General features: G+C 35.4%; 1 protein-coding gene across 1 annotated transcript in view; it reads left to right on the plus strand.

Annotated features, from left to right (window-relative positions):
* TMPRSS15 (transmembrane serine protease 15) overlaps positions 1-9326 on the plus strand; it is a 133512-nt gene that overhangs the window by 15071 nt on the left and 109115 nt on the right. The gene's annotated exons all lie outside the window — the stretch shown is intronic.

Below are 9326 nucleotides of genomic sequence, written 5' to 3' on the forward strand. Positions count from 1 at the left end.
GGTAGGATAAGCCTGCCTGGGGTTGTATGTAGGTGTTAACCATATAGTAGCACAACATATTGAAAAATAAAACTGCTCTTCAGCCCATAGTCCCTTATCCAATGTAGAAAACTATTTATAGCCTCTAAAATCACCTTTCAACACACTTTCAAAAACTGATTTTAGGATCTATAGTGACTAATTCCTTTAATCTAAAATAAACTGAAAAAATAATTCTAATATATTTTGAGAAATTTATTTCTAAAACTTTAAAAGTCAGCAACAAATATCTAAATTAGTGCTCTGTTTTCCATTTATCTGTCTGTTTACTGATTCACTGAGTGATTCAAATAACCCACAGTTATTGAGGACCTCTTAGGTATATAAAATGCTGTAAGAGAAATATGTGGAATGACTTAGTGGGGTAAAAAAATGTGTTAAAGCAAGAAATCCTTGGACTTAAGTTTTCCCCCCTTACTCTCCTAAAGACAAACCCACCAAAATTATAAAAAGTGGCTGAACCATATGACCAATTCCTTGCAGGACTATGTCTTGTCCAAAACGTCCATAAGAAATTTGTTCACACCAAAAAGGTCCTTGATAATTTGGTCCTGTCCAAAATCATTTGGCATGGACCAAATATGCTCATGGACATTTTATATAGGACCAAATTTTAAGGACCTTTTGGAATGAACCAAATGTCTTATGGACCAAAATATCTCACAGGCCAAAGGTCTTGTGACATATTGGCCAGTATCAAAAGTTGGCTAACAGCCCAGTTTCTTCTGGTCAAAGGAGATGGAGAATGGGGAACAGAGAGCATGAGGGTAATACTCAACCCTTACTTTTCTCTCCTAGGGAGTGGAATAGAAATCTCCTTTCCTACATGTAAACTATAAGAATAGGATCAGTACGTATTTAGTCCTATCTTTCACTCTTTATGTAAGCATTTGATAATCAAAATGAAGACCAAAAAGTAACATACAATTTTCAAACATTGAAAGTGTGTGGGTGAATCCACCATAACCATTTCCACCAATTACTGTACACATCACTTTTGATAAGCTACCTAGTCTTCTTGAACTTTGTATTTATTATCTGAAAGACAAAGATTTAAATATATATCTTAGAGTGGTCGTGAAGAAGAGAAATAATACAAATACAAATTAATGACTGGCATAAAGAGGGACACATGTTAGATCCTTTCTCCTTTCCCCCTTCAGACTTAGATCAAAAAAAAAAAAAGCAGCTGGATACTTTTTAAAAACATTTTTCAAAAACTAAACTAAGGTTAAGACAAGATTACTGTATTCAGTAATGCTCATTTTAATCTGATCATTTATTTGACCAAAGAAACTCCATATCCAAAGCTTTCCTGTTATTAGAGACTGTACTAAATTACTTTACTCAATCCTCACAAAATTATAATAAGGTGAGCAGGTGGCAAAATATCACATTCCCTCTTTTACTGGATCCATGAGTCCCCAGTCATCCTTCCCATTTATTCCTCTCATATGTCAAGATACTATAAATCTATAGAAGGGAAAGAGACAATTAAACTTGAAAACCGCAGTTTCCAAGCAATAATTTATTATGAATATGCCTTTCAGGGATGTTAACTTTATTCTCATTTTTTATATGCCTGGAAGACAGAATGTGAGAAAAATCAGCAAATGCATGCATCATATACCTGAGCGTTAGTAATATTATAAATTATGCCGCAGAGAATTTTTATATGATAGTTGGTACAAAGTCCATGAAGATTATGTTCTATTGCTCAACTGTCTTTGTTGCCAATTACTGTAAAGTTTTACTAACCCATTTGGAAGAGTAAAGGGAGAGATGGGAACTAAGGTTGAATTATACCGATTGATTTCTGGCTGCTACAGTGTGCCTGAGAGGGGCTCTTTTGGGCAATTGTTCATATGCTTGAAGGGTTTCTAGAATACAGCTTGTTCTAGTCTTTTGTTGCTTACTGTGTAGGCAATGATTGAGAAAAAAACAAAAGTTTCATTACCATGGGCTTTCTCAATCTCCAACAATATGCAATTTGCCACAATTCCATTATGTGGAGGGGTTTGGGGACTGAAGAAAAGGAACTGGCTGATTTGGTGAAGAACATAAAGTTGGGTCAAGAGAAGCTAAGGCAGAATTATACTCCTCAAATGAATTAATTGCCCCAGGACAAAGACACAGGCACTGTAACCAACACCAAATGTATTTTGACTTTAAGTATTTTTTTTCTCTGCATTTGAGAAAAAAGTATACATATATTGTTAAGCACTGTCCTCTAATTTAAGACATTCCTATGTACGTGATAACAGAATTAAAGTATCTTTCCACTATAATTTCATTTGAATTGACCAGTCATAGTCTTACTAAATAGATTAAATTTGTTCTTTTAAAGTAGATGAGAATTTCTGTAAGGTGATAGCTCTTTTTCTAATACAGTACAATGAAATGAACTTGGTCTCTCAAGGCAGGCATTCATGGATTCAGGTTCTGATTCCATTACTAAGTAAGCTATTAAAGGAGACAATTACCAGGAATCGGGTTTAATTTGTCTCATCTTTGGCCACCAAGCGTTGTTACCCCTATTTAAGTAACAGAGAAAATAAAAATCAAAGATTTCTAAAATGTGATTTTCAAATTACTGTCTTGTGTGTAATACTTCTTATAACTGGTTTGGAAGAAAACAAATAATGGATTTCAGTCTTTTTATCCTCCACAATGCTCAGCACAGAATCTGCACAAAGTAAGCACAAGAGATTCCTCACCCCAAATCACTGGACATTGATATGACTGTGAATCACTCTGAAGTAATCACATTTCAGTGTGTACTGACTCCTTCATAATACAAATATAAACAGTTACTTAAAACCTTCCATTTGCAGAATTCCAAATAATACTAATTTACTGGTGGGTTTTCATAATTTGCCAAAAAAATAATATCCAGAAGATAAAATACCATATAGATATAAAAATATGCCAATTTTTCCCACTCAAGAAAACAGCAACTAATATTCAGACAATTTGAACAGCTTTTAATAAACAGAACCAATTATTATTCTCTTTGTGCACATTTCCTTAAATAGAATTTCTTAACTCCTTTGCTAAAAATTCCCTCTTGAGAAGTACTGTACAGATTTCCTAGAAAAGAAGAAATACTAGAGCAAAAATTAAGGAATGAAATGGTAAACTAAGTAGTACACAAATCAAAGGACTCTAGTTTTAAGAATGGAAGGTCATTTAAAAAAACTGGCATCTGGATAATTTCTGTAATAGTTAATGTGTTAACCAATGATTTTGTGGGGAATTGAAATCATATATGTGTACAAAAGGAGATGAGACAGAGACAGCAGACTAGGTAAAAATAAAATCTGATAAAATCCCAAAACACACTTCCTTTATATAGCAAAACAATATTCATATTTTCCATATTGGTATTTATTTTTTAACATTTTTATTGGAGCATAATTGCCGTACAATGTTGTGTTAGTTTCTGCTGTATAACAAAGTGAATCAGATATATGTATACATATATACCCATATCTCCTCCCTCTTGTGTCTCCCTCCCATCCTCCCTATCCCACGCCCCTAGGTAGTCACAAAGCACCGAGCTGATCTCCCAGTGCTATGCGGCTGATTCCCACTAGCTATCTATTTTATGTTTGGTAGTGTATATATGTTCATGCCACTCTCTTACTTTGTCCCAGCTTACCCTTTCCCCTTCCCAGTATCCTCAAGTCCATTCTCTACGTCTGTGTCTTTATTCCTGTCCTGCCCCTATGTTCTTCAGTACCATTATTATTATTATTATTTAGATTGCATATACATGCATTAGCATACAGTATTTGTTTTTCTCTTTTTGACTTTCTTCACTCTGTATGACAGATTCTTAGTCCATCGACCTCACTACAAAGAACTCGATTTCATTTCCTTTTATGGCTGAGTAATATTCCATTGTATATATGTGCCACATCTTTATCCATTCATCTGTTGATGGACATTCAGGTTGCTTCCATGTCCTGGCTATTGTGAATAGAGCTGCAATGAACACTGTGGTACTTGACTATTTTTGAACTATGGCTTTCTCAGGGTATATGCCCAAGAGTGAGATTGCTGGGTCGTATGACAGTTCTATTTTTAGTTTTTAAAGGAAACTCCATGCTGTTCTCCACAGTGGCTGTAACAATTTACACTCCCACCAACAGTGCAAGAGGGTCCCCATCTCATCACACCCTCTCCAGCATTTATTGTTTGTAGATTTTTTGATTATAGCCATTCTGACTGCTGTGAGGTGATACCTCATTGTAGTTTTGATTTGCATTTCTCTAATGATTAGTGATGTTGAGCATCCTTTCATGTGTTTACTGGCAAACTATATATCTTCTTCGGAGAAATGTTTATTTAGGTTTTCTGCCCATTTTTGGACGGGGTTGTTTGTTTTTTGGATATTGAGTTTGGAGATTAATCCTCTGTCAGTTGCTTCAATTGCAAATATTTTCTCCCATTCTGAGGGTTGTCTTTTCAGCTTGTTTATGGTTTCCTTTGCTCTGCAAAAGCTTTTAAGTTTCATTAGGTCCCATTTGTTTATTTTTGTTTTTATTTCCATTTCTCTAGGAGGAGGGTCAAAAAGGTTCTTGCTGTGATTTATATCATAGAATGTTCTGCCTATGATTTCCTCTAAGAGTTTGATAGTGTCTGGCCTTACATTTAGGTCTTTAATCCATTTTGAGTGTATTTTTGTGTACAGTGTTAGGGAGTGTTCTAATTTCATTCTTTTATGTGTACCTGTCCAGTTTTCCCAGCATCACTTATTGAAGAGGCTGTCTTTTCTCCATTGTATGTTCTTGCCTCCTTTATCAAAGATAAGGTGACCATATGTGCGTGGGTTTATCTCTGGGCTTTCTATCCTGTTCCATTGATCTATATTTCTGTTTTTGTGCCAGTACCATATTGTCTTGATTACTGTAGCTTTGTAGTATAGTCTGAAGTCCAGGAGCCTGATTCTTCCAGCTTGGGTTTCCTTTCTCAAGATTGCTTTGGCTGTTCATGGTCTTTTGTGTTTCCATATAAATTGTGAATTTTTTTTTGTTCTAGTTCTGTGGAAAATGGCATTGGTAGTTTGATAGTGATTGCATTGAATCTGTAGATTGCTTTGGGTAGTAGAGTCATTTTCACACAGTTGATTCTTCCAATCCAAGAACATGGTTTATCTCTCCATCTGTTTGTGTCATCTTTAATTTCTTTCATCAGTGTCTTGTATTTTTCTGCACACAGGTCTTTTGTCTCTTTAGGTAGGTTTATTTCTAGGTATTTTATTCTTTTTGTTGCAATGGTAAATGGGAGTGCTTCCTTAATTTCTCTTTCAGATTTTTCATCATTAGTGTATAGGAATGCAAGAGATTTCTGTGCATTCATCTTGTATCCTGCGACTTTACCAAATTCATTGATTAGCTCTCGTAGTTTTCTGGTAGCATCTTTAGGATTCTCTATGTATAGCATGTCATCTGCAAGCAGTGACAGTTTTACTTCTTTTCTGATTTGGATTCCTTTTATTTCTTTTTCTTCTCTGATTTCCGTGGTTAAAACCTCCAAAACTATAATAATATTGGTGAGAGTGGCAACCTTGTCTTGTTCCTGATCTTAGTGGAAATGCTTTCAGTTTTTCACCATTGAAAACAATGTTGGCTGTGGGTTTGTTATATATGGCCTTTATTATGTTGAGGTAAGTTCCCTTCATGCCTACTTTCTGGAGAGTTTTTATCATAAATGGGTGTTGAATTTTGTTGAAAGCGTTTTCTACATCTGTAGAGATGATCATATGGTTTTTCTCCTTCAGTTTATTAATCTGGTTTATCACATTGATTGATTTGTGTATAATGAAGAATCCTTGCATTCCTGGGATAAACCCAACCTGATCATGGTGTATGATCCTTTTAATATGCTGTTGGATTCTGTTTGCTAGTATTTTGTTGAGAATTTTTGCATCTATGTTCATCAGTGATATTGGCCTGTAGTTTTCTTTCTTTGTGACATCTTTATCTGGCTTTGATATCAGGTTGATGGTGGCCTTGTAGAATGAGTTTGGGAGTGTTCCTCCCTCCGCTATATTTTGGAAGAGTTCGGGAAGGATAGGTGTTAGCTCTTCTCTAAATATTTGATAGAATTCACCTGTGAAGCCATCTGGTCCTGGGCTTTTGTTTATTAGAAGATTTTTAATCACAGTCTCAATTTCAGTGCTTGTGATTGGTCTGTTTATATATTCTATTTCTTCTTGATTCAGTCTCAGAAGGTTGTGCTTTTCTAAGAATTTGTCCATTTCTTCCAGGTTGTCCATTTTATTGGCATATACTTCCTTGTAGTAATCTTTCGTGATCCTTTGTATTTTTGCAGTGTCAGTTGTTACTTCTCCTTTTCATTCTTAATTCTATTGATTTGAGTCTTCTCCCTTTCTTTCTTGATGAGTCTGGCTAATGGTTTATCAATTTTGTTTATCTTCTCAAAGATCCATCTTTCAGTTTTATTGATCTTTGCTACTGTTTCCTTCATTTCTTTTTCATTTATTCTGATCTGATCTTTATGATTTCTTTCCTTCTGCTAACTTTGGGGTTTTTTTTTGTTCTTTCTCTAATTGCTTTAGGTGTAAGGTTAGGTTGTTTCTTTGAGATATTTCTTGTTTCTTGAGGTAGGATTGTATTGCTATAAACTTCCCTCTTAGAACTATTTTGCTGCATTCCATAGGTTTTGGGTCATCATGTTTTCATTGTCATTTGTTTCTAGGTATTCTTTGATTTCCTCTTTGACTTCTTCAGTGATCTCTTGTTTATTTAGTAGTGTATTGTTTAGTCTCCATGTGTTAGCATTTTTTGCAGATGTTTTCCTGTAATTGATATCTTGTCTGATAGTGTTGTGGTTGGAAAAGATACTTGATACAATTTCAATTTCCTTAAATCTATCAAAGCTTGATTTGTGACCCAAGATATGATCTATCCTGGAGAATGTTCCATGAGCACTTGAGAAGAAATTGTATAATGTTATTTTTGGATGGAATATCCTATAAATATCATTTAAGTCCATCTTGTTTAATTTATCATCTAAAGCTTGTGTTTCCTTATTTATTTTCATTTTGGATGATCTATTTGTGAAAGTGGGGTATTAATGTCCCCTATGATTATTGTATTACTGTTGATTTCCCCTTTCATGGTTGTTAGCATTTCCTGTATGTATTGAGGTGCTCCTATGTTGAGTGCATAAATATTTATAATTGTTATATCTTCTTCTCAGATTGATCCCTTGATCATTATGTAGTTTCCTTCTTGGTCTCTTGTAATAGTCTTTATTTTAAAGCCTATTTTGTCTGATATGAGAATTGTTACACCAGCTTTTTTTGATTTCCATTTGCATGGAATATCTTTTTCCACCCGCTCACTTTCAGTCTGTATGCGTCCCTAGGTCTGAAGTGGGTGTCTTGTAGACGCATATATACAGGTCGTGTTTTTGTATCCATTCAGCCAGTCTACGTCTTTTGGTTGGAGCATTTAATCCATTTACATGTAAGGTAGTTATCGATATGTATGTTCCTGTTACTATTTTCTTAATTGTTTTGGGTTTGTTATTGTAGGTCTTTTCCTTCTTTTGTGTTTCCTGCCTAGAGAAGTTCCTTTAGCATTTGTTGTAAAGCTGGTTTGGTGGTGCTGAATTCTCTTAGCTTTTGCTTGTCTGTAAAGGTTTTAATTTTTCCATCAAATCTGAATGAGATCCTTGCTGGGTAGAGTAATCTTGGTTGTAGATTTTTCTCTTTCATCACTTTAAATATGTCCTGCCACTCCCTTCTGGCTTGCAGAGTTTCTCCTGAAAGTTCAGCTGTAACCTTATGGGGATTCCCTTATATGTTATTTCTTGTCTTTCACTTGCTGCTTTTAATATTTTTTCTTTGTATTTACTTTTTGATAGTTTGATTAATATGTGTCTTGGCATGTTTCCCCCTGGATTTATCCTGTAAAGGACTCTCTGCACTTCCTGGACTTGATTGACTATATCCTTTCCCAAACTAGGGAAGTTTTCAACTATAATCTCTTCAAATATTTTCTCAGTCTCTTTCTTTTTTCTTCCTCTTCTGAGACCCCTATGATTTGAATATTGGTGCATTTAATATTGTCCCAGAGGTCTCTAAGACTGTCCTCAATTATTTTCATTCTTTTTTCTTTATTCTGTTCTGCTGTAGTTATTTCCACGATTTTATCTTTCAGGTCACTTATCGGTTCTTCTGCCTCAGTTATTCTGCTATTGATTCCTTTTGGAGAATTTTAACTTTCATTTATTGTGTTTTTCATCACTGTTTGTTTGCTCTTTAATTCTTCTAGGTCTTTGTTAAACATTTCTTGTATTTTCTCTATTCTATTTCCACGATTTTGGATCACCTTTACTATCATTACTCTGAGTTGTTTTTCAGGTAGACTGCCTATTTCCTCTTCATTTGTTTGGTCTGGTGGGTTTTTACCTTGCCCCTTCATTTGCTGTGTGTTTTTCTGTCTTCTCATTTTGCTTAACTTACTGTGCTTGCGGTCTCCTTTTAGTAGCCTGCAGGTTCATAGTTCCTGTTGTTTTTGGTGTCTGCCCCAGTGGCTAAGGTTGATTCAATGGGTTGGGTAGGTTTCCTGGTGGAGGGGACTGGCACCTGTGTTCTGGTGGATGAGGCTGGATCTTGTCCTTCTGGTGGGCAGGACCATGTCTGGTGATGTGTTTTGTGGTGTCTGTGACCTTATTATGATTTTAGGCAGCCTCTCTGCTAATGCGTGTGATTGTGTTCCTGTATTGCTAGTTGTTTGGCATAGGGTGTCCAGCACTGTAGCTTGCTGGTCGTTGAGTGGAGCTGGGTCTTAGCATTGAGCAGGAGATCTCTGGGAGTGCTTTCACCATTTTATATTATGTGGAACCAGGAGGCCTCTGATGGACCAATGTCCTGAACTTGGCTCTCCCACCTCAGGGGCACTGGCCCGACACACGGCCAGAGCACCAAGACCCTGTCAGCCACACGGCTCGGAAGAAAAGGGAGAAAAAAAGAAAAAATAAAATAAAATAAAGTTATTAAAATAAAAATAGTTGTTAAAAATAAAAAAAATTAAAAGTAATAAAAATAAAGGAAAGAAAGAAAGAAGAGAGCAATCAAACCAAAAAACAAATCCACTAATGATAACAAGCATTAAAGATTATACTAAAAACACAACAATATATGGACAGACAGAACCCTAGGATAAATGGTACAAGCAAAGCTACACAGACAAAATCACCCAAAGAAGCATACACATACACACTCACAAAACGAGAAAAAAGAAATATAA

This window comes from Aethalodelphis obliquidens, unplaced genomic scaffold (assembly GCF_003676395.1).
Source record: "Aethalodelphis obliquidens isolate GAN/ISIS:26980383/991018 unplaced genomic scaffold, ASM367639v1 scaffold1, whole genome shotgun sequence".
NCBI classification, from domain to species: Eukaryota; Metazoa; Chordata; class Mammalia; order Artiodactyla; family Delphinidae; genus Aethalodelphis; species Aethalodelphis obliquidens.